General features: G+C 39.3%; 1 pseudogene; it reads left to right on the top strand.

The window, feature by feature from the left end:
* Positions 1 to 5,892: 5,892 nt before the first annotated feature.
* Positions 5,893 to 13,749, top strand: LOC133806922 (potassium transporter 11-like; annotated as a pseudogene).
* Positions 13,750 to 26,226: the final 12,477 nt, after the last annotated feature.

The following is a 26,226-nucleotide window of genomic DNA, read 5'->3' as shown; positions in this document are numbered from 1 at the left end:
ATGCCCTATTCTCGGGTGTTACGGTTTTCTTACTTGTATCCCTTGCTTTCCGATGCACTACGGTCACGAGCACGGTCCACTAGCACGAGCCTCCCCGAAATCCTAGTCACAACACACAAAAGACACTTTTAACAACCTTAAATGAGCTTCCAGGCCAAGTTCTAGTACTCGGAACGTTGAAATTCACCAAACATGGTAAAAGACTCAACCCCGAGCACCCTAGGTTAAATTCCCAAGCCTAAAATCCTAAAATCCCAAAATCCCTTAAGCGCCGCGGCATAGGCCACCCATGCCGCGGCATGGCCCCCAAACAGAACCCCCGAAGGCCCAAAAACAGGTAAGGGCCGCGGCATTGCTTGGGCCATGCCGCGGCCTGCCCTTCTCCATCAGCATACAACTTCTTTGAAGGGCCGCGGCTCACCAAGAACCATGCCGCGGCCCGACCCTTCGAACCCAGAAAAACCCACCATTTTACTCTCTAAACCTCACCTTAAACCATCCCAAACACATATCTCAACCACAAAACTCAATTCCAAACTTCATATGAACAATCTAACAACCTATCGACACTAGAATCAAGACCAAAACATCAACACACCCAAGATCCATACCTTTGATCTCAAATTTCAGCAACTAACCCAAAACCCATGAAAATCTTAACTCAAGCATTAAATTCCTCAAATCAACACAGAAAACAAACTTAAACAAGCATAAGATCCTCACCTCAAGAGTAGAATCCACCCTAAAAGTTCCCTTGATCTCTCCTAGACTCCCACTTCTCCTTCTCTTCTTCTTCTTTTCCTTTTTGCTTGCCCTAGCCTTTCTCTCCTCTTCTTTTCCTTCTCTTCAAATTTTATCAAAACACTAAATGATTCAATGCCCAAACCGTATACCCCATATACCCAGCTGAAACTTGTCTATTTGCCTTGCCAAAAGACCAAAATACCCCTTCCTACTAATCCTTCTTAGCTAAACCTTCAAGGGCACTTAAGTCTTTACACTTTCATTTCAATTCTACCACTTTCTATCTTAAAACTTGTTACCCACAGCAGTTACAAACGGTTACCCAAGTTACCCAATTACCAATAACTAACCACTCATTCTCAACTCAACTTATAAGATTCCCGAAGTACCCCTAGGCTCCTCCCGAGCCGGGTACAACATCCCGTTGTGACTTTTAGACTAAATGGCTCACTAGGACCGTCTCGATGCGTGCATCCTGATAAAACACCACCTCACATGGCACAATTCACATAGTACAATTATCACAGTTATGCCCTATCATGGCCAGATTACAATCATGCTCATTCTAAGACAATCAGGTCTACATACATACTAATTCACATAGTCATGCATCTCAAATAATTAATTAGTCATATAATGTGCCTTAAATGATAATCATGCATAAAACTCAATAAAAACACACACCAAATCCCATCATGCCCTCCAGGCACACTACTTCAGGCCCTTAAGCCTTAATACTGAATTTGGGGTCGTTACACTATGGTCGTTTGGAAAAACATAGCACTTGGCTAGCTCTATGGCTAGTTACTCAAAGCTAGGGCAAAAGGCCCTTGGGTGACTCTATAGTCACTTAGCTAGAGCATAGGGCCTAGGTTGACTCTATGATCATCTATTTAGGGCAGCAGGCCTCGGAATGATGCTATAATCATTTATTTGTAATTGTATGCATGCATGAGTAAGTTATTACTGCTGGGCATGCTAGATATGCATCTGGAATCTGTATTTAATGTTCATGCACTTGTTTATAGGTTTCTTACTGAGCCTTGGCTCACGAGTGCTGTGTGGTGCAGGTAAGGAGAAGGAAAAAGCTTGATCTGCCCTGAGTTGGAGAGCTTTGGTGGCAGCGTGTACATATGTGGTTGCTCGACCACACCGGTTAGGGTTATCTTGGAGGAACTAGGGTTGTATCCCCTATTTTTCAGCCTAGGTTAGTTTGGCTTGTATTTTGACTTGTATATAACCGTTTAAACACATGTTTATGTTATTTTGGGATCCCGTGTATATACTAAATTTTTAAATGAAACGTCAACGTTTCTTTTTTACCAATTTTTTTAACCCTAACCCTTGTCACTAACCTTAGTTACACGTTTATAACCAAGGAACTTGATTAGCAAGTCTGGCACGATTTAAAGTACACAGTGTAACAGTCATGGATTAGGAGGATGTTACAATAACTCTTTAATTACTTCTAGCGTGTTTATGTCCAAATGGCTTGATTAGCGAGTCCAACACTATTTAAAATACATAGTTTAATGGTTTTGGATTTCCAGAGTGTTACATGGGTCATGTTCATAGTTTCATGAAAGTGATCCAGGCGATGCGTACCTCAAACTAAGTGGTTGGCATAAGAAGTGATCTGGAGACTATCTGGTTGTCATAGGCTGTCAAGTTGACCGGAGCTGCTCAATCCATAGTATACGAGATACTTTGTATGCTTTTCTTCATATGCTTCTCTACCAGCTGTACCCAATGCTGAGTAATTCAGCTCGTATTTTTCGGGTACAACATTTGCTCCCACAAGCTCCTACTCGTGTAATAACGTCACTGATGACATCCATAATAGGGGCTTTTTGGTTTCTATTATGAGAAAACGTGCCCGCCCACTCACTCGAGTATGGGACACGTGTCTGTCTGTCATAGGAACCTATTCAGGTTTTGAGTACTATGATATTTGTCTTGTTAACTTTTTGTTGTCGTTTGGTTTATTTAATTCAAGCCCTTAGATCTCAACTGATCTAATCATGTGGCCTAGATTGGTTCCCAAAGTTTTCATGTAAATATAAAAACATGGCCTAAGCCTTACCACCATTGCATTCGAAAATTTCCTCTCCTCTTTCTTCCTTTTCAAAACGCTCAAAGCTCTCTACCTTGCCTTGTTTCCAGGAATTTTCAAACTATCTCTTTTGATTCTTCTACCATTTCCTTGACCAAGAATCCAATCTGTAAGTATTTTTATACCTGGTTTAAATTTCATTTTCTTATTTTTCAATAAGTTTTACGAAATTTTCAAGTATTTTTTTTTACCTGTTTCAGTCTGTTATGAGTTTATTTTAGGTTTTATATGCGTCCAAAACTGATAGCATTAGGAACGGCTAGGAATAATGCATAAAAAATGGGTAAATTTCTGGGTTTTCTGGGTTTGAAAGAGGAATGTTTGAATATCTGAATTTGAAGATTTTAGGAATATTTTAGGTTCATTTCTAGGTAGCTTAAGGGTCACAGTATCAAGAGTGGTTTTGCATTAAATCGCTTTCAAAAGAGGTACTGGATTTGACACGCGAATCCCAAAGTATCAGGGTTTCCCGAGGTTATGGCGCGTGATTACTGACCATGTGTGAACTCACGTATTAGTGTTTGGTGAGAATTTAGCTCATAGGTATCTTAGATAGAGTAGACTGAATCCAAAACTCTAGGTTGCCCTCACTTCTATTATCGAAGAGAGGTGATATCCTAGGTCGCCTCTAACAGACTGTTTTGCCAACAGGAAAACTAAATTATGGCCATTCAGAAGAAGAAATCAATGGCAAGCTCCTCCTCCTAGAACAAAAATAAGCAGGTTGCCTCCGAGACCCCTATTCCCCACTTTGGCCCAGTGGTGGATAGGCATGTGGAGATTGGCCTCGATGCCTTCTTTGAGGCCGAGCATATCAAGTCTCAGATAAAGACTCAGGGCAAGGTTAACAAAATCTTACTGAGTCACAGAATCAAGACAGGTTCCAAAGTACTCGTTGCCCGCCCTCCGTTGAATGGAGAGCGAAGCTACACCCCATTGTCAGGATGACTTTGGGGCTTGGAGTAATGAGCACCTAAAGGCAGATGCCTTCCTTCCCTTTAACAAGTACTTTCTGGACATTTTAAACTACGTTGAACTAGCACCGTTCCAGCTCCCCCCGAACTCGTACCGACTCCTGGCGGGGTTAAAGTATTTATTTTTAAAGCATGAGTGGGAGGTCCCCACCCTTGCCGACATTAGGTATTTCTTCTGCCTCAAGGATAATCCAGAGTCAAAGAGTCGAGGTGATGGTTTCTATTATCTCACCAAATTCCCCAACACAACCTTCATCATTGACCCTCCCCCAACCACCCGAATGACTATAAGGACCAATTCTTTATGTTAAACGGGTTCAAGAACTGCACTCATCGATACTTCAACTGTTCTCATAAGTTTCTCAGTTTTTTCAACTTTGTACTTGAATTCTTTGTCTTAACTATGTTAAAACTTATTATGATCGAGTTATTACCTTGTGCAATTATATATAAGAGAACGGGGCGGTCAGAGACCCTCGGATTTCAATATCAAATCTGGCCAGTGCTCATGCCAAGGAGAAAGAGTTTTGGATCAGACGCTGCCCATCAGATCCTGAGGTCCCCTCCCTGAGGTCCCCTTTCCCAAGGAGCTCCGTCCAGTCGCTAAGGAGGTTGATGAGGAAGAGATGGTCGCACAGTTGGTGCGTAAAAGAAGATTTCCTAAAGAAAGACAAGATTCTAGTCAATGGCGTGATGAATCGAGGGCACTAGCCGACATCTCCGGCCTAGGTAATGCAAATTGAGAAATAAACCTGGCTGCTGCTTGTTTTAGACTAATTCGATTCAACCCGAGGTAGCTCGTGAGCTAACATCCAGTTGATCCGGACCTGAATGTGATCCTTCGTTAGTGTGTTGACCAACTGGTCGTACGCCATGACTATAGTTACCCAACATGTACTATAGGGGTAGATAAAACCTTGCATTTTAGGTAAACTATTTTTTAACAGTGTGGTACAAACCTTTTGTCATGGCTTTCCCTATGTCATGGTATATTTACCCTGGGTATTAGGCAGGCCGAGCACGAGTCTAGTCCAGATGAAGAGCCTAAACCCCGTAGATCACACAATGTAATCACCCCCTCCTTCGATAATCCAAGAGTTAGAGGTTTCACCCAGCCCGGTCCATAACCTGTAGCTGATCATAGTAGTTCCCTCCTTTATCTCGTAGGGTAGGGTTCTTGTTCTATTGTTCTTTACTATCTGCTATCTTGACTGATCATTCCATGGGTCTGACTCTTCTACTCACTCTTTTTTCAGACAAAGAAATGGACCTAAAGAGCGCCTTCAAGCCTGTTGGGGACAAAGATGGGCCTGTCGTCAAGAGGCAAAGAACATCAAAGAAAACCACCTCTGGAGTCAAAATTGCCACTGGGTCCCCTGCTAAAGATAAAGGTTCTAGCTCCACCCAAAAGCAGCAACAAACAAAGCAGCAGCCAGCTCAGGTAACAATAGTTACAATTCACGAAGCCCCTCCGCCTGCTCCTCGTGACCCTACTTCGATACCTCAAGTTATACAAGGCGAAGCCCCATCTGTGCAGCTCCCAGTTATGACACTCGAGGTCAGAAGGATCTCGGAGGCACTTCATTGGTCCCTCCACGAGATAAAAAATCACCTGGTGGTCCATGCCAATCAGGTGAACATTAAGGACCTAGGATCCATAGAGGAGCATTCCCCGGAGAACGTTCTAGAGTCAGCCTTGGGAATGAATCTAACTGTAAGTTATTCCCTTTTTCTTTCTGAACCTCTTTTTTTTTTCTTTTTGCGAATTAACCCTGCCATATATCTTTCTTTTGTAGTCTTGTTTAGCCCAAATTTGTGGCATCCTAGGACAACAAGCGAATCGCCAAGGGAAAGGTCATCCAGGTGAGCTAGCATCAACATCAGCTAGAGGTCGAGGTTGACAACCTCAACAAGAAACTTAAGGAAGTCGACGTGCTTAAAAGGAGGTTGTCCGAGGTCAAGGAGAGAGCCAAGCAAGATGCTAAAAGGACCAATCAAGAGGTTACCGTGGCAATGGAATCTCTGCAGGAAATTCTTTATTGGCACTACAACAATTTTTAGTATATATTACATTAAAAAATAACACTTATTTAAAAGTGCTATTAATAAGCAATTAAAAAAACACACGACCGAATATGTGAAATTTCATTTGGCGCCATATGAAATATATAACTAGGCGCCAAATGAAAATAAGAGACACGGAAGCACACAGTAAACTAGTCTCAGCCTCCGAACCCCTAAGCCTCCATTGAATCCCTAATTTCTGGTTTCGTTTCTTTGCCTCTCTTTCTTTCTTTCTTTCGTCTCTTTGCTTCTCTTTCTTTCTGGTTTCCTAGTCTCTTTCTTTGCTTCTCAGCTTCTCTTTCATGCTTCTCAGCTTCTCTTTCTTTCTCTTTTTTTTTTCGTCTACACAACCAAGCAGAGCATCGCTCAACAACCCTTTTATTCAAACTTCACTATTTATTCTTCTATGTCGTCTAAAATTATGAAAAACCCGAAGAACCATTCTTTCAGGATCTGGGTTTTCACTTCCTCGCCTTTTTTCTTCATGGGTATGTCAATTTCTTTACTGGGCTTTCGTTTTTTTTCCATCTTCTTTATTGTGTTTTCTTGATCTTTTGTGCTCTGATGTGTTATGTATAGCTTTAGGTGAAACCCATTTGGGAATTTCACTGTTCAGGTTACATTTTTTTTCTTTCCTTTCTTTACAGCGTCACTGCATTTTTAAGCTCTTCAGTTTTTTTTTTTTTTTGAGTTTTTTTGAAATTGGACCAAGAGGTCTTGGGGGTTCTTAAAAGGTTCCAAGATTTGGTTTAGCTTTTCAAAAAAATGTGAGGAATTTTTTTATAGGTGAAAGTAATTTCATTTTAATTTTGGAGCTGAGAAATTTTCATATTTGGCATCTTGATGCTTTCCATTCCTTAATTCCTTTAGATTTATTCTTTATTTGCTTGATCAGCCAATTTATGGTGTTACCTTTATTCAAGCTTATTGAATGCTAGTAAATTCCATGTCTTTATCATTTATTGACCATCACGAGTATTTACAATTTCTAAAGGTATGGTTGATTATTTTTGTCCAATATTTACATTATCAATCCTTTTATGCTGTAATTTACCTTGGTCTGTATGTTGAACAAGGAAAATCTCCATATAATTTTTTTATAGGTTAACAGTTAGCTCAAAGCTGTTCCTTTAACCCTATTGATTTGAACTTGTTGAGTTTTATGGCTTTCAATATATGTAGAAAGCTGATGGCACAACCGAAGTATTGATGAAGAAAAAAACTTAGAGGTGAATTGGTTGAACCCTAAGGAATAGTTTGAATGATCAAGTTGAAAATGGCTACAAATATGACGACTGATCAAGGTCCTGATAGAAATGGTACTGTGTGGACTATAGATCAGAAGCTTGATCAACCCATGGACGAAGAGGCTAGAAAGCTTAAAAACATGTACACAGAAAAGGTATACTTGTTTCTTGTTCTTGGAGATCTCTTTCTCTTAGTCTTTCATCCTTTTGAAATACCTATCAAAGTCAAACTCATGATACCTGGCAAAATGTTTACTTCAAAAGCTTTGGATTTTTCTCACAATATGGGAAATCGTCAAAATGGATATTACCGATATAGAAAGGATTGCTGCAATATAGTTGTATGCTTGTGCTCAGGGTAGATTACAATTCTCTAGGCCCTATTTTAATTTCCTGTGGGATGTATTCTGAAAATGGCGGGCAATGAGATTAATGAATTTGATGAAATTGAGCATATTATGATAGTTGCATGGTTCCTTTACTGAATTGCTTTTGTTTTGTTTAGAAAATATTAGCACTGATACTTCTGTATTTTTCACTTCTGAGCTAGACGTTATTTGTGCACATCTTACTTCATAGAAAGAATGTAGAAATACGCTTCTCTCAAAATTTTATTGTTGATTTGTATGTTCTACTTTAATTTGCTTGTGCGATGCATTAAAAATGGCCAGCTACTAGCCATGAGAGTAAACAAAAATTTATAGAAATTTAGCATGTGATGCTACGTATTTAGTTCCTTTGTTGATTTGGTTTTGTTCTGTCTTGTCCAGAAGCTTTCAGCAGTAATGCTTCTGCAACTTGCATTCCAGAGCCTTGGAGTGGTATATGGAGATTTAGGCACATCTCCGTTGTATGTTTTCTACAACACTTTCCCTGATGGAATTAAAGACCCAGAAGATTTGATTGGAGCTTTATCTTTGATAATATACTCGCTTACTCTTATTCCGCTTCTCAAGTAGGTGCTAATTGTTTGTAGAGCAAATGATAATGGTCAAGGTAAAGTGTTCTCAACCTGGAAAGTTGATTTGCCGAAGTTAATCTTCTAATGCTTGCATATAAATTTTATATATTTCTTGTTAAAATAAATTGAAAAATGAAGATACAAAGAAACAGGGATTATTTATGAATAGCATGATTGAAAAATGAAGATACAAAGAAACAGGGATTTAAGTATTTATGTTTCAGAGAAGAAATATGATAATCTAGATGTTGTTTATGTATTTTATGGTATTTTATAGTCGTTCTACATTTAGTGAACACTCATTTGCCGCAAGAACCAAGAGGTGGTTGGAGGTATATGCATTTATGAAGAACACAATGCTTATTCTTGTCCTTATTGGCTCTTGTATGGTAATTGGGGATGGAATTTTGACTCCAGCCATTTCAGGTCTATATTTCTTTGTTCTGATTCTCTTCAGGAGAGAGCAGAAACCCATTTTAATAACTGTTTAAGGATACCTTCACTTAATTCCTTCTAATATTTTTGTCTCTTGACCAAAATTTATAAAAAGAAATTGATATAAAATTGTTGTCCAATCATAGTACCAGCTGTCAGCTTGCTGCCTTTTACTTTTTCCCTGAAAGCTCCTTTGCTATTAAATCTGCCATATATACCATACAGCTTTTCAAGGACCACAAGAGTGACAATTTGTATAGCCATGCCCATTCTGCCCCATATACATACACTATGCCATAGGCCACCTTTCAAAGTGTTTCACTTGACTATACTTGTTGATGATCTCCTTCCTACCCTTTCAAACAAGTCAAACTTTCTTGGTTCAATTAGAAGATACTTTTTCGATTAAAAAAATGTAATGTTTATGAGATACTTAATTGTAATGTTCTTTTGCAGTGTTGTCAGCTATTGGTGGGATTAATGTTGGCCACCCCATGATAAGTAATGGTATCTACATTCATCCGAGTTTGAATATTTTCTATTATTTGGTGCAATTCTATCTTTTCCAATTCTGAAATTTATTTTGTTTCCGTGTCAGACATAGTTGTACTTGTTGCTGTTATTGTCCTAGCCATTTTGTTTAGCATTCAACCATCAAAAAAGAGTGTGGAATAGATTAAAGGTGGAAAAGAAGTTTAAAACCTGATATTTTTACTGGTCTACTGGTCTGATATTTTTACTTAATCGTTTTCAATCATGGGGTATCCAACAAATAATAATGCCAAACAAAGATGAGTTAGTCAAAGCTCAAACTGATGGTAAATGACGATCTATCCCCGTCCGTCATATATTGACTAGCCTTCAATGTAACAAAAAATAAAAATAAAAATCGGAGGCCTCATGTTCTTTTGAACTAGCTGGCAAATTGTCACAGTTTATCCTTATGTTTAGTGAACCACTTAGATACAAAATTACCCTCTGTTTTTCTATATAGAAAAAAAAAAACAGGCAATTTTGACTAGTCCATTTGGGTAGCAAACCAAAGTATGATACAAAATCATCCTGTGTTTTTCAAAATAGAAGATGGTGATCTTCTGTCAAGAAGTATTATGTGATCACATCAACCACTAGGAAAACATAATTCAGTCCAGTTATTCAAGTATTTAGAGATTGTTAAGCATAAAGAAATTCCTAGTTATGCAGTGAGAAAATATCATTCATCCTATGTATCAAGTTGTATTAAACTTTTATGACTGGCTAATTTAGCATAAGAGTTTCTCAATATGAAATATAGGTGAATGAATCCAAGGAAAATTTGTTACACATACCTAGTGATAATTTTTTTTATCCCCATCTCTATTTGGCAGTAATTCTTGATTTCTTGTTTGAATGAAAAATGTGCACCTGTGTTCTTTCTTTCTTTATTATGGTTTTCTCTCTCACTCTCACTCTCACTCTCTCTTGCCCCTAGCCCCTCTTTCCTGTGTGGTAACTTGTTGAATTTTTCAGTAAAAAAAGAAATATATATATACCTCTGGCAGCCGAGCTACTGGTTTTATCTGTTTGAGACTTCCATCATCAAACCATCAATCTTCGATTTTTATTTCTTTTCCCTCAATCAATATTTTATTATTTTATATACTCTAGATCTTTAAAAGTTAAAATATATTGGATTTGCAGTCAAGTTACTAGTTTCGTTGGTCTCTTGGATTTCAATATCAAACTACCAAATTGTAATTATCACATCTCTGCATATTAACTTCGTTAGTGATTGACATTTGATTTGCAGTATCAAATATTAGAAAAGAGGAACGAAATGTCCTCTGAGACAATGCTGTTGCTGTGGAGCATGAAGGAGAAGTACAATAATAATTCAAGATTTAAGAACTACTTTGACACGCTGCCAGAAGAATTTCATACAGGTGCTTAAACTTGCTGTAGAATGCTTAGATGCATATATGAAATTTCATTTCAACTTGTGATTATTCTTTTAGTTTTGTTCCTTTAGGAAAAAATATGATATATGGTGTCGTTACACAATATTTTATCAAATCCATTACTACCTTTAACATAAAATAATGCTAAGTATATCTCACTGCAATCTAACCCAATCCGATCCATTCAACAAACCATAAAGTTGGTTGGCTTTTTGCTCCAATTGTGCTTCTTTGGTTTCTCTTAATTGGAGGAATTGGCATATACAACATATGGAAGTATGATAGCAGCGTTTTGAAAGCTTTTTCACTTGTGTACATATACCGGTATTTTAAAAGGGGAAAGAGAGATGGTTGGACTTCTCTAGGAGGCATTATGCTTAGTTTAACAGGTAAACTAACGTTTCTTGCAGTTGATGTGTTTCTCCTTTCCAAACCTAATTTTGGTCCATGAAACTAAAATAAAAAATCCTGACTGTTTATTCTGTACAATATACAGGAACCGAAGCTCTTTTTGCTGACCTATCCCACTTTTCAGTTTCATCTATACAAATTGCATTTACTGTAGTTGTATTTCCTTGCCTTCTTTTAGCCTACTCTGGACAAGCAGCATACCTTATGAACAATTCAGATCACATAGTTGGTGCCTTCTATCATTCTATTCCAGGTTCATTTTACTTTTAATTTTTAAAATTAAAGAACAGGAAGTCTAGGTTCTGCAATTTCGTGTTTTATCATGCAATATTAGTACAGACTCTTATCGTACTTTCTTTAGAGGCATTTAATAAAATCTTGCTTCTTGTGTTCGTCACAACACGAAGAGTACTTATCATAGGTCATTGCTCATTGAAGTTAGTTTCTCAATATTTAAATTTTGGTTCTCGCAGCCTTTAATCTCTAGAATAGTGGTAAAGGTGAAAAATGGGCGGTCTACTTGCCAACAACATTTTATTCAACAACCATAAAATCGATTTCCTTTTCATTGTCAAAAAAAATTAAATTCTATGTTATCCACTAATATTGATGAAAAAAATGATTGAGTTGGGTGTTGGGAAGTGTGTGTGTGTGTGTGTTTCTAGAAAGAAAAAAACAAAGCAAAAAGGAAAAAGAAGGAAGAGAATTTATAGTATTGTAGGTTTGTACTAGTCAGCGTGCTTATAAAGATTATTTCATTATTGGTTTTGCAGATTGCATATATTGGCCAGTGTTTGTTATTGCAACTGCAGCTGCTGTGGTTGCAAGTCAGGCCACCATATCTGCAACTTTCTCATTGATCAAGCGGGCTCTTGCTCTTGGCTGTTTTCCAAGAGTCAAAAGTTGTGCATATATCTAAAAGGTTCCTGAATCAGGTTTATATTCCAGATGTAAATTGGATCCTTATGATTCTTTGCATTGCTGTGACAGCTGGGTTCAAAAATCAAAACCAAATTGGAAATGCCTCTGGTAAGTCTTTTATATGATGAATTGTGAAATATGTTGATCCATTATCCATGGGACAACATATCTCTACTAGGAAAGCAGCATATAAGTTTAACTGATTCCTTGTGTCATTTTCCCATCACAGCATAAAATATACCCTCCTGATAGTCTTAATCTATTTATAGTATTAGCGTTTGGATGGTGATTTCATACCAATGGGTATTGTGCATATATTTGTAGATCCACATGTAGCGTAAGCTTATGATTTATATGTACATATAATCATGGAGACATTTGTATATACCTTTTAGTAAAAGTGGTAGCATAAACAAAATGATTCTCTAAAAGTCCATTAAGATTTAGTGTTCTCCTTAGCCTTATTTTTTTTCCCTTGGTGGCGGACTGGTCACATAACATGAATGCTGTGCTTGTGCATTAGTTGCACCACATTGACAGGGTAAAGAGTCATTCAAAGGGTCATTATTTGTTTGTTTAAAATTTTCTTTTTCTTTAAGATTCTCTTCCTCATCATACCATTTTTATCTCATCACTTGACAAATATTGATGTTCTCACTTTTGCATGGATTTTTGGGTCAGCCTTTTCTCTTCTCTCAAAAGGCAGTATGTTCCTAGGTGGGCCCAAATAAAAGTTATTGTCCCTGACATCTCAAATTGTTTTTTTTTTTCAACATCTCTTATTGACTTGCATTAGAATCTACTTCCCCAAGCTGTATCCAGTGAAGTGATTAGAACATAACTTTTTGGAAAATCTAATTCAGACAGGGCAGCAGTATATACATGCACATCGTAGTAATCTTAATTTTGACATTTTGTTTTTGTACGTGAGAGCCATGCTAACATTTTGATTTTCCTGAAAAACGTAGGGACTGACTTCAGTAATTTGAATTCTGCATTTTACAAAAGGGACAGCTGTTGTAATAGTCATGTTGGTGACAACCTTTCTCATGATTTTAGTGATGATACTAGTGTGGTGTTGCCATTGGATTCTTGTCTTGATCTTCACTGTCTTATCATTAGCAGTGGAGTGCACGCACTTCTCCGCTGTAGTCCTCAAGGTTAATCAAGGCGGGTGGGTTCCTCTCGTGATATCAGCAGTATTCTTCGCCATCATGTATATATGGCATTATGGTACCCTGAGATGCTACGAGATTGAGATGCATAATAAGATTTCAATGGCATGGATTATTGGACTTGGTCCTAGTTTAGGGCTTGTTCGTGTGCCTGGAGTAGGATATGTGTGCCTTGTGTCCCTGAATTCTATCACTTCTTTTATCTAGGAGGTATGTTTTTCAACCTGATTTGAGTATCTCTGTTTTGGTAGGGTGTTTTCATAAATCCAGCCTTCATTGAGCCATTTGGACTTACTTTAATTGAGGTGATTATTTTTAACTTTGGTTTCAGATATTGATTAATGTGAAGTCCAACATGATCTCTTTTATTTATTCTACAAAAGGGAAATAAATTACTAATACAGAAATAAAAAAGTTAAATAATGCAATTTGGTGGTGCTATTGTTTTGTGTTCTCATTAACTGGCCTTTTTTTTTTATTTGCTCATAAGCAGTTGCTTCAACTAAATTGGGGAAGATATTGAACTCCTATGCCATTTTAACTTGTTCTTTCACTGTGAATCTCTCCTATGCATTCCTAGTAAATCTAACTTGTCTGATGCAATTGTTTAAATTCTGCAGCCAGACTTGAATGTGAGGGAAAAGATACTAATCCTAATTGACACATGGCAAGAAGCCTTCGGGGGACCTCAGGGGAGATATCCTCAATACTATGCAGCATATAATGAACTGAAGTTAAACACCACACTAGGATTAGACACAAGATAGATGCAAAATAAAGTTATAATATATAATTGCATGGTCACCTGATAAAGTTATAATTAGGTAATTAACTTTTTTTATGTACTATTTCAGTTTACTATAACTTTAAGTTGAAGCATTAATTATTTAAATTTTGTTGTAGCTAAGCAAATGGACTCACAACAAAGACAAGTGCACAAAGGATGATGAATTGAAGGATGGAGCAAGTTTGGTTTACTTTTGTGTATCTTGTAATGTTTCTATTTTTCATTTTTGAAGTAAAAATTGTTCAAGATTATAAAACTTTATTATGTTATGTTTTCAAACTTAAGTTAGAACTAAGATCTCATGAAGTAGACACATTCATGGTTTGAATTAGTTATTGTTTAATGTAATACTTATAGTTTATCAATCTATTGAGAATTACATTTTATGATTAATTTTGAATTTTTTTATCAAAATACAATAATGAAAATCTTTTAATTAAAAAAAAACCATATAAGTATACTTATCAAAATAAAATTTAAAATTTTATTACTATATGTTATGATTTAAAAGCATATTATAAGCGTAAAAAATCGTTATGGTTTATATAATATAACAAACTAAAAATGTTATCAAAATAATCAAATGTAACAGTTGAAAAGTGTTATGAAAAAAATACAAGATTAAACTTCAAATTTATAATCAAAAACTCTATCTAAATGTTATTATTTGAATATTATAGCACCTAAAAATGTGTTATTGAATAGTTTAAGATAACACCGAACATAACATTAAAAAAATGTTATAGAAAAGACTGGACTTTTAATAACAGGGGCTACGTTAGCATTTTCAGAAGTGCTATCAATAGTCCCAGATAGCACTTTTTAAGTGTTATGAATACTGTTTTTTCTTGTAGTGTGGTGCTGGGCATACAACCAGGAAGGAGACTTCTCATTCATGGACACAACACTCTTGGGCGATATCTTGACATGTTACAGAATTGATTATCTCAAGAGCTCTCCGAGACCATAGAGGCTTCTGGGGTTGGTGAAGGGGGTGATGAAGAGGTGACATCACTTGGGAAATTTGCAGGAGCTCAGTGATGTATAGGGCATCCTATTTTTTTTATATGTTTCATGCTGGGTTCTTCAAACCCTTTGTAATTAGGCTTTCAAAAGGTTCATACATGTTTATTAATTTCTGATCTATTTTTGGTTCCCCTTAATCTATTATCTAGCCATGTTTATGAACTTTAAAAAGAGTCCTTGTACATTTGCATAGTCATATGGGTAAATTTTATATCGAGATAAATGCCTAATGGCTCAACCAGCTAATTATGGTCGATAACCTTGTTATATCCAGGAGTTTGTTCGCCTAATAGCGTTACACTACTTGAGAATCAGGCCTTTGACCTGGTTATATCCAAGATTACCTACTTGAATTCTAGGTTTTGTTTTACTTTGAATTTTCTTATCTTAGTTTGTGTTCGGAAGTTCTTCCAAAACTCGAGCTTTATAAAGCTGTAGAATAATCGATTTTCTAAATTCTAAGTTGTGCAAATTTTATCTAAATTTGTTGAATACTACAAAGACTCTTTGAGGGTGATATGCCTCCCAAGCGATAAAAAATTATGAATATTCAGATCACTTTTACAAAATGAGCTCGTGATACATTACAAGAATAAGATAAAATATTGCTTCCACATTTAAATCACATAGCAATCCTGTGTTATTAAAAGAAAATGACTTTTATAAACAAACCTTACACAGAAGAAAAAATGTTAAGGATATTAAAATCTAACAAATTCGTCCTATTACTAGTAGTATTTTTTGAGATGTAGAGTATTCCAGGTCCGTAGGACGAATTCTCCACTCAATCGAGCTAGTTTGAAGGTTCCTCCACACAAGATTTCAACGATCTGGTAGGGTGCTTCCTAGTTCATTTCCAATACACCTTCTTTAGGATCTTTGTTCGCTAAAAACACCTTTCGGAGCACCAAATCACCCAGTTCGAGTCTACGTCCTTTGACTTTCGAATTAAAGTAGTGAGTAACCCTTTGCTAGTAATGGGCGAGTTGTAATTGAGACTCCTCCCACTGATCTTCAATGAAATCCAAGGATGCATTAAGCAGGTCATGATTCGGATCCTCGTTGTAGGTTCTTTGCCTATGTGACATAACTAGAGCCTCTACTGGGAGCATAGCTTCACTTCCAAAGGTTAGAGATAAGGGTGTATGCCCAGTAGATGTACGATGTGAGGTCCTGTAGGCCCAGAGCACTTGCGGGAGTTGTTCTGGCCATAGCCCTTTAGAATCTTCTAGTCGCTTCTTTAAGCTTGCCTTTAGGGTTTTGTTTACTGCCTCGACCTGCCCATTAGCTTTAGGGTATGCTACTGAGGAGAAACTCTTCATTATGTCGTATTTCTTGCAAAATGTTGTGAATAGGTCGCTATGAAATTGAGTCCCGTTATCAGACACAATCTTTTTTGGGAGTCCAAAATGGCATATTATTTTTTTCACGACAAAATCTAAGACTCTCTTCGAGGTTATAGTCGCCAGGGGCTCGGCCTCAACCCACTTAGTAAAGTAGTCGATGGCAACAACCGCATAGCAAACTCTTCCCTTTCAAGTTGGCAATGAGCCGATTAATTCAATCCCCCATACAACAAATGGCCAAGGCGATGAAATCATGGTCAACTCCATGGGTGCTGCTCGAGCAATGGTGAAAAAATGTTGGAACTTGTCGCACTTTAGGACATACGAGGCCGAGTCCTTCTTGAGTGTAGGCCAGAAGTAGCCTTGCCTTAATACCTTCAGGGCCAAGTTTTTCCCCCAGCATGGTCTCTACAAAACCCTTCGTGCATTTTTCGAAGGATGGTTTGTGCCTCCTCGGGCAGAACACATCACAAGAGGGGCAACGAATGGCCTCGCCTATAGAGAATTCCTTCGACTATAACATGTCGTGGGACCTGATACAATAATTTTCTTGCATTCTTCCGATCTCGGGTAGTTTACCGGCTATAAGGTACTCGACAATAGGAGTCATTCAGGTTAGTTTTGTGCAAATTACTCCGACTTCAACCGAATTTTCCTTGATACTTGGTTGTTCTAAGAATTCTACGGGGACCATATTTAATGTGTCCGCTTCCTTGGTTGTGGCGAGGTGAGCTTGAGCATCAACATTAGTGTTTCGTTCGCTGGGGACTTGCTCGACGGAGTAGAACTCGAATTCAAATAGTTCACCTTTGACCTTAGCTAGATAAGCTGCCATTGAACCCCCCTAATACTTGATTATTGTAACACCCTACTACCTTAGAGCCGTTACTAAGTGAGTTTAAAACAGAAATTGTGCATTTAATTGACTCAAGTGGTTTCTAAAACCAAAAGTGTGAATAAACCAGAGTTTAAGGCTGTACTCTTTGAAAATGTTTAGTTTCATTAAAAACGTTAATTATAAAACATCTGGGATCCCAAAATAAGGTTTACAAAATATTTACAACTCAAAATAGATTTACACTTGATCAGCTATCAAAAGAATGGTTAGATACAGCCATATACAAAATGCCCCCAACCAGAGCAGTCGGGCAGGCCGAACATGTACGCGCCGCCCCCACGCTCTCCATACTCAAGGCCGGTTGACTGACTCCTTGCTTTTACCTGCCACACGGAGCACCCGTGAGCCGAAGCCCAGCAAGAAAACCCAAATAATACATAACATATGCAAATCAAATAGCTGGCATAATTCACTGACATATAGGAAAAACCATCATAATAAACAAGTACGGCCATGCCGCTCCCAAGGCCTTACCAAAGCCTGGAGTTTCGGTTCTCACCGCGAGGATAACTCATGTATCCCTTGGGTCCCACCCTGAATATAAGCATCCCATGTGCTGTGTGTTACTTTCGGCCCACGGCCGCCCCGGCCTATGCCGTACCCGGCCTCTGCCGTTCGTTTCATCATAATCACACATATAGTACATTCAAAATAAACATTCACACACATCACGGTTCATTTAAGGTTAAGCATTTGCACGTAATACAATCCGGGGCCACGCCCTACAATCACACAGTGGGGCCATGCCCTAAACTCGGGTGTTACGGTTTTCTTACCTGTATCCCGTGCTTTCCGATGCACCACGGTCACGAGCACGGTCCTCTAGCACGAGCCTCTCCGAAATCCTAGTCACAACACACATAAAACACTTTTAATACTAACCAAACCCAAAACCACTTCCCGGGACCAATCCCGCACTCTCGGGACCTCTAAAACCTTAAAACAACACCCCGTAGGCATCCCCCGAACCCCCGGAGCTAAGACCTAAAATTGCCAAAAAAGCTATCCTGAAAATTGCCTTGTGCCGCGGCACCACATCCTTGTGCCGCGGCACCCATCAGACAGAAGCTCCCTTGCCGCGGCACACAAAAACCCTGCCGCGGCACACCTTAGCAAACCCAGAATTCTGGGTTTTTCCTGCAATTTTTCCCGAGCTTTAACCTCTCCAAATCATCCCAAACCAAAACCTAAACCCTAAAACTCAAATCCAAACCTCATATGAACAACCTAACACCCCATAAACACTAGAATCAAATCCAAAACATCAATACACACAAGATCCACTCCTTTGATTTCAAATTCAACAACCCAAACCAAAACCCATGAAAATCTTAACTCAAGCATTAAATTCCTCAACCAACACAGAAAACAAACTTAAATAAGCATAAGACCCTTACCTCAAGAGTAGAATCCACCCTAAAAGTTCCCTTGATCTCCTTCTAAGCTTCCCACTTCAGCCCCTTCTACACCTCTTCTTCTTTCTTCTTCTTTGCCCTAGCCTTTCTCTCCTCTTCTTTTCCTTCTCTTCTAATTTTATCAAAGCCACAAGTGAACCCAAATGCCCAAACCGTACCCCCTAAATCCCAGCTGCAAAATGTCTATTTGCCTTGCCAAAAGACCAAATTACCCCTCCTTACTAATCCTTCTAAGCTAAACCTTCAAGGGTACTTAAGTCTTAACACTTTCATTTCAATTCTACCACTTCCTATCTTAAAACTTGTTACTCACAGCAGTTACAAATGGTTACCCAATAACCAATAACCAACCACTCATTCTCAACTCAACTTATAAGATTCCCAAAGTACCCCTAGGCTTTACCTGAGCCGGGTACAACATCCCGCTGTGACTTTTAGACTAAATGGCTCACTAGGACCGTCTCGATGCGTGCATCCTGATAAAAACATCGCACTCACATGGCACCATTCACATAGTACAATTATCACAGATATGCCCAAACATGGCCAGATTACAATCATGCTCATTCTAAGACAATCAGGTCTACATGCATACTGATTCACATAGTCATGCATCTCAAATAATCAAATAGTCATATAACGTGCAATAAATCATAATGATGCATTAAACTTAATAAAGTCACACACAAAATCCCATCATGCCCTCCAGGCACACTACTCCAGGCCCTTAAGCCTTAACACTGAATTTGGGTCGTTACAATTATCCACTAACTGAGAATCGTTAAAGCATTGAATTGCTCTCGCTTTCAGCTTCTTTCCTGTCCAAACTCAAACCAATAATGCCTCATGCTCCCCTTCGTTAATGGAGGTGTCAAAACAGAATCTGAGAGTTGTATGGAAGCGATATCCTTCGAGCGAAATTAAAATTATTCCAGCCTCAAACCCGTTCTCGTTTGATGATCCATCAATGAAGAGTTTCCACAACTCTTGCACAAGTTCCCTCATGTCCTGGAACCCTGTACATTCAACCACAAAGTCAGGGAACGCTTGGCCTTTTATTGATGTTCGTGGTTTGTATAGTATCTTAACTGACTGAGTTCGATGGCCCACTTTAAAAAATGCCCTAATGTCTCAAGTTTTTGTATGACCTGCATTAATGGTTGATTGGTGAAGACTGTGTTATTGGAATTATAGCCTAAGTTTTCTCGAGGCCAAAATCAAACAAAACACGAGTTTTTCAATTAGAGGATGTCTGGATTCAACTCCCAGAAGCCTCTTGCTAACATAATACATCAATTTCTGTTCTTGGTCTTCCTCTTGAACTAACACAGCGCTGACCGCGTTTTCTATTACAGCTAGGTATAAGTATAGACCTTCCTCAGCTGTTCATTTTGATAACACATGGGGCTCAGCTAGATGAGTTTTTAGATCCTAAAATGCTTGTTCACATTCTTCTATCCATTCAAACTGTTTATTTCCCATAAACAAGTTGTACAAGGAAATACATTTGTCGATGGACTTTGATACGAATTGGTTTAAGGCAGCGACCTTTCTGATTTAGCTTTATACATCTTTTCGCGACCTTGGTGAAGGAATTTCTAACAACGTCCTAGTCATTTCAAGGTATGCCTCAATCCCCCTTGCATTGACTATGAAGCACAAGAACTTCCTTGATGACACCCCAAAGGTACAGTTTTGGGGGTTCTGCTTCATGTTGTACTTTCTCAACATGCCAAAACATTCTTTCAGATCAGACACATGGTCATTGGGGATCTTTGACTTGACCAGTATGTCATCGACATACACCTCCATGTTTTTCCTAATCTGCTTAATGAACATCTTATTGATCAGCCTTTGATATTTTTTGCCAGCATTCTTTAGCCCGAATGACATGACCTTATAGCAGTATACATTATATTCAGTCATGAAGTTGGTGTGCTCTTGGTCCGTAGGGTTCATCGCGATCTAGTTATATTTAGAATACGTGTCCATGAAGGACGTGAGCTCGTGACCGACTATGGCATCAACTAGCTGATCTATTCTCAGTAATGGGAAACACTCTTTAGGACAAGTCTTGTTGAGTTCGAAGAAATCAATGCAGGTCCTCCACTTTCCATTGGACTTCGGGACCAAAATGGGATTGGCTATCCAAGTCGGATATTTCGCTTCCCTGATGAACCCGCACTTTAATAAGAGATCTACCTCTTCCTCCAGAGCTTCTCCTCACTCTTTTCCCAACAGCCTACGTTTCTGTGCCTTCGCAAGTATGTTTTTATCCAAGTTTAATGTGTGCATCATCACGCTCGGACTGATTCCCACCATGTCCTCATGCGACTAGGAAAAGACGTTAAGATTTCTTCTCAAAAACTCGACCACACCCTTATTTCTTTTGGATCCGAGATTTTTCCCAGCCTTCACCACTTTCCAAGGTACTTATAGGTTGAGGATGAATTCCTCTAGCTCCTCTATAGCCTGTGTAACGCCCTACTACCTTAGAGCCGTTACTAAGTGAGTTTTACGAAGAATTGTGCAATTAACTCGCTAACCGAGGTTTTTAAAACAAAAGTGTGACTAAGCAAAAGTTAAGGCTGTAATCTTTTGAAAATGCTTTACTTCGTTGAAAACTTCAAGTATCTATCATTTGGGATCCCAAAATAAGGTTTGCAAAAATATTTACAAGTTAAAATAAGTTTACAGCTAATTGGCTATCAAAATTACAGGTTAATACAGCCATTTTTAAAAATTCCCCCAACCAAAGCAGTCGGGCAGACCAAACATGTACGCGCCGCTTCATGCTCTCCGTACTCATGGCTGGTTGACTTTATCTTTGCCCTTACCTGCAACACTGAGCACCCGTGAGCCGAAGCCCAACAAGAAAATTCAAACAGCACATAGCATATGCATAATATATAATCAACCTATCAGATAATCCACAGATAACCAAGTAGTCCATCAGACTAAACAAACACAGCCATGCCGTTCTAGAAGCATTACCCAAGTCTGGTATCTCGGTCCTCACCGTAAGGATATCCCATGCATCCATTGGGGTCCCACCCTGACTATAAGCATTCCATGTGCTAAGTGTTACTTCCGGCCCTGCTGCCGTTCTCGGCCTTTTTCCATTCTCGGCTCCGTTGTCGTTCTCGGCTCCTTGCCGTTTTCGACACCTTTGCCGTTCTCGGCTCCTTTGCTGTTCTCGACACCTTTGCCGTTCTCGACTCATTTGCCGTTCTCAGCTCCTTTGCCGTTCTCGACACCTTTGCCGTTCTCGGCTCATTTGCCGTTCTCAGCACCTTTGCCGTTCTCGACACCTTTGCCGTTCTCGGCTCATTTGCTGTTCTCGGCACCTTTGCCGTTCTCGGCTCCTTTGCCGTTCTCGGCACCTTTGCCGTTCTCGGCACCTTTGCCGTTCTCTCTACTATAATCACATATAGTACAATTCAAATAACATTCAAACATATAACAATTCAATCAAAACTATATCATAACATGTAATGCAATTTAGGGCTGTGCCCTGCATTAACACTATGGGCCCATGCCCTGTCCTACGGGTGCTACAGTTTTCTTACCTGTATCCCGAGCTTCACAGTGCACCAAAGTCATGAGCACGGTCCTCTAACTTGAGCCTCGCCGAAACCCTAGTCACAACACATATAAAACATTCTTTAATACGAACCAATTCCAAAACCACTTGCCGGTACCAATCCCGTACTCTCGGGACCTCCAAATTCCTAAAACAATGCATCGGAAACATCCCCCAAGCCCCCGGAACAAATGCCCAAAAATGAAAATTTTCCCATCCTGAAAATAGCCTAGCGCCGCGATGCTACCCGCAAGGGCCGCGGCACCCAGAGAAGTCAGAAAGTTCCCCCCCTGACTCAGCCTCGCGCCGCAGCGCCGAAGAACACGGCCGCGGCGCCCCTATGCGAACCCAGAAATTCTGGGTTTTTCTCCTGCAATTCCATCATCCAAAACACCTCTAAACCATCCCAAACACATATCTAAACCCCAAAACCAATTTGAAACCTCAAATGAACCATCTAACAACCTATACACACTAGCATCAAGATCATACACACAATCATACTCAAAATCCACCCATTTGATTTCAACTTCAGAAATTTAAACCCATAAACCAAAAACTTAAACCATGCTTCAAATTTCTTAAACCACAACAGGAACAAATCTTAAAATTGCATAGAATCCTTACCTCAAGTGGAGAATTCACCCTTAAGCTTCCTTGATTCATCTCCTAAGTCTCCAAATTTCAGCTCCTTCTACTCCTCTTCTTCTTCTTCTTCTTTTTGCCCTAGGTTTCCTTCTAGCTTTTCTTCTCTCAATTTTTTAACAAAATCACCAAATGGCTAAGTGCTAAACCGTGCACCCCTTTTTCCCAGCTGAAAATTATCTAATCCCCTGCCAAATGACCATTTTACCCCTCATAGAAATCCTTTCCTAACTAAACCTTCAAGGGCACTCTAGTCCTTTCTCCTATATTACAATTTTACCATTTTCCATCTAAACTTGCTACTCTCAGCAGTTACTAATGGTTACACAGGTTACTCAATCACCAATAACCACTAATTCTCAACTCAAACATGAAATTCTCAAAGTACCCCTAGGCTCCTCCCGAGCCGGGTATAAAAATCCTGTTGTGACTTTTAAGTTAACTAGCTCTCTAGGACCGTCTCGGCACGTGCATCACAATAATATCACCACACTCACGTGGTAAAAATCACATAATACAATTATCACATTTATGCCCTCAGCGGGCTAAAATTACCAATTTACCCCTATCATACAAACGGGGTTTACATGCATATTTATTTCACCTAAACATGCATTCTAACCACATATTCATTAAATTCACATAAATTAATGCAGTATAACAATTATTGCCCTCCAGGCACACTAATCAAGGCTCCAAGCCTTATTAGCAAATTTAGGTCGTTACAGCCTGTAGCTCATATCTATCTTCGCCTAGTCTCAGATCAATTTCTTTGGGTTGGGCAACCTCATTTCTGAATTCTTGAGGTTCTTCCACCTCTCCGGCAACTACCATTGCCTGAGGTTCCTCATTCTCCTACGTTATTACCACAGCTTGCTGCCTGAGTTGTGATTTTCCCTTCATTGCAATGCTATAACATTCCCTGGCCGAGCTGATCTCCCCTCATGATGCAAATTCCCGAGGATGATGGAAATTTCATGGCCAGATGGCGAACTAAAGTTACAACTTCAAATTCCATCAGCGCAGGTCTCCCCAAAATTGCATTGTAGGCAGCTGATAGTCAATTACTACAAATTCGAGCATTTTATCTACAGCTTGGGCATCATTCCCTAATGTTATCACGAGCTCGATCGTACCTATGGCTACCATTCCCTCTCCCAAAAATCCATGAAGGGTCATTGAGGTTGCTTTATGATCAGCTACAGATAGCCCCATCTTTTAAAGGGTGGAACTGAATAACACGTTTATTGAGCTCCCATTGTCGATCAATATCCTTCTGTTGACCCTGATTTTGGTCAACGACACAGAGTCTAGGAAACGACAAGAAAACGATATAGAGCTTGAAAATAATCTAATGGAAAGATAAAGAACACAGGGATTTATAGTGGTTCGGCCCCAGTAATTGGTAATGACCTACATCCACTTGATACTATTATTAATATTAAACTCCCAAGGTGTGATCAGAGAACGAAGGTTCCTGAGTTTCATGGACCTTAGAAGAAGAAAACAATACAATGATGGATAATAGTAGTGTAATTCTCTAAGCAAAAAGATTGATCCCCTTCCTTGAGCTATCTCTTGTATATTTATAGGCTCAGGAAGAGTTACATGAATTAGGAAATAATATCTATCCGTAATGATCGGATCTGCAGGTCATAATGAAGAGATATTCTCGAATATCCTCACAACTGTACAGATCTTTACATAAATAAGCGAACATACGACCAGGCTGGTCGTATATAGAATTTGATCTCTTTGTGTACAAATAATGCTGGTCGATAGGCGAGCTGTATCTCTGCTACGTGTCAAAAACCATTGCCACGTCATCAGCAACTGATTTATGGATAAACACCTTCGTACTCATCTATTGGTGAGCTGGATGGTATCACCAACGGGTCATTATGCAGGAATTAGATGTGGCTAGTATCATCTTCTGTAAAAATGATTGGTTTTTTTTCCAATCGCTCTTGCTTTGATAACCCCTGCTCAAGTACAACTTCTGCACCACTATGTTTCTTCATGACCTGGATATACCTTTTCTAGGCTCTGCTGCTTGTTCCTACTAAATAGGGCCCTCCAGCAATAGTGGCTATTTCACCTCCTTCAACGGGAGGAGGAGTAATTTGATTTCCTTGAGCTGGTTGAGGGTTGGTATGGCTTGCCTGAGTTGGCTAAGGGTTCTGCCCCACCGGTTGACTAGGAGCTACCCTATTTCGAGAATATTGTGCTAACAGTCCAACTCAGATGAGAGTCTCGATCTCATCTTTCAATTTATGGCAATCGTCAGTGTTGTGGCCAATGTCATTATTATACCGACAAAACTTAGTTGGGTATCTCTTCGCCCCTTGATGCTTCATGGGCTCGGGTTTCTTCCATGGAAGGTGAGTAGAGTTAGCTAAATAAATATGCTCTCACGTATCTGTCAAATCAGTATAGGCAGTGTAGATGGAGGTATATTTATCCGCGTGTTTATTTTTCTTGGACCCGTTTTGGTCGCCCTCACCATTCCTTTTTTTGTTTATTGCCCCCATATGGTTATTCTGGGTAGTAGGCTAAGCCACAATAGACTCTACCTCTACTAAGTTTATCCATTCTTGAGCTCGAGCCAAGAATTCATCTACACTCTTTGCTCCTTTTCTCTGGAGTGATTTCCACAAATCAACTCCTATGGTAATTCTCGTCCTCATATCCATGAGCTTAGAGCTATCATTAGTGTCTCTAGCTCGAGCCGCTACATTTGTGAATCAATTGACATATGCATTCAGGGATTCACCGAGCTGCTGCTTGATGTTAGCCAATGAATCGGCCTCTACTCAGGTCTCTTTTGCGTCTCGAAACTATCTCTTAAATTCATAATACAATTTTTTCCAGGAGTTGATTGAATGCTTTTTTATATTTATTAAACCAGAGCTTGCCTAGTCCAGTCAACGTTGCAGGGAACAGAATACAATGTAGGTCGACGTTTACATTGTGGGCCATCATCATTGTGTTGAAGGTCCCTAGGTGATTGGACGGATCATGGGCATGGTCGACATCCTAAAGCCAGCAAGATACGGAGCTGCCGCAATATGGGGAGCAAAAGGCTCAAGCTCCTCATCAGAATCACAGTCATCAATGTCCTTTCCAGATAGGAGTCTTTTCATCTACTCCTCCATTAAGACCAACCTCTCGATGGTTGGAACTCGAAGTTGCAGTTCTGACAGAGCGACTGATATTACGTTGATTATTCCTATGGGATTTGTGGGACCCACTTGGCCTCCTTTCGACATTAGCATCAATTGCAATAGGGGGTAATTGAGCTAAAATCTCCTCAATTTTTTTATTGGCATGGGTAACGTGGTTCCTTAACTAAGCATTTTCCATCTCGATGGCTGTCATGTACCCAGGATGGGGATTTGGTGGGCGCGAGGCCGAACTTCTAGCATCGTCTTGGTCTACATGTTGTTTTCCAAGGCGACGTTGTGCGGATGTACCTTCACCAGTGGGGATGGCCGCATGGTGACCCTCCTGATCATCAGGTTGCTCCATTTCGTTGTCACGCATA

Source organism: Humulus lupulus, chromosome X, assembly GCF_963169125.1.
Source record: "Humulus lupulus chromosome X, drHumLupu1.1, whole genome shotgun sequence".
NCBI classification, from domain to species: domain Eukaryota; kingdom Viridiplantae; phylum Streptophyta; class Magnoliopsida; order Rosales; family Cannabaceae; genus Humulus; species Humulus lupulus.
The sequence above is the reverse complement of the archived record's forward strand: the minus strand, read 5'-3'. Positions and strand labels throughout refer to the sequence as shown.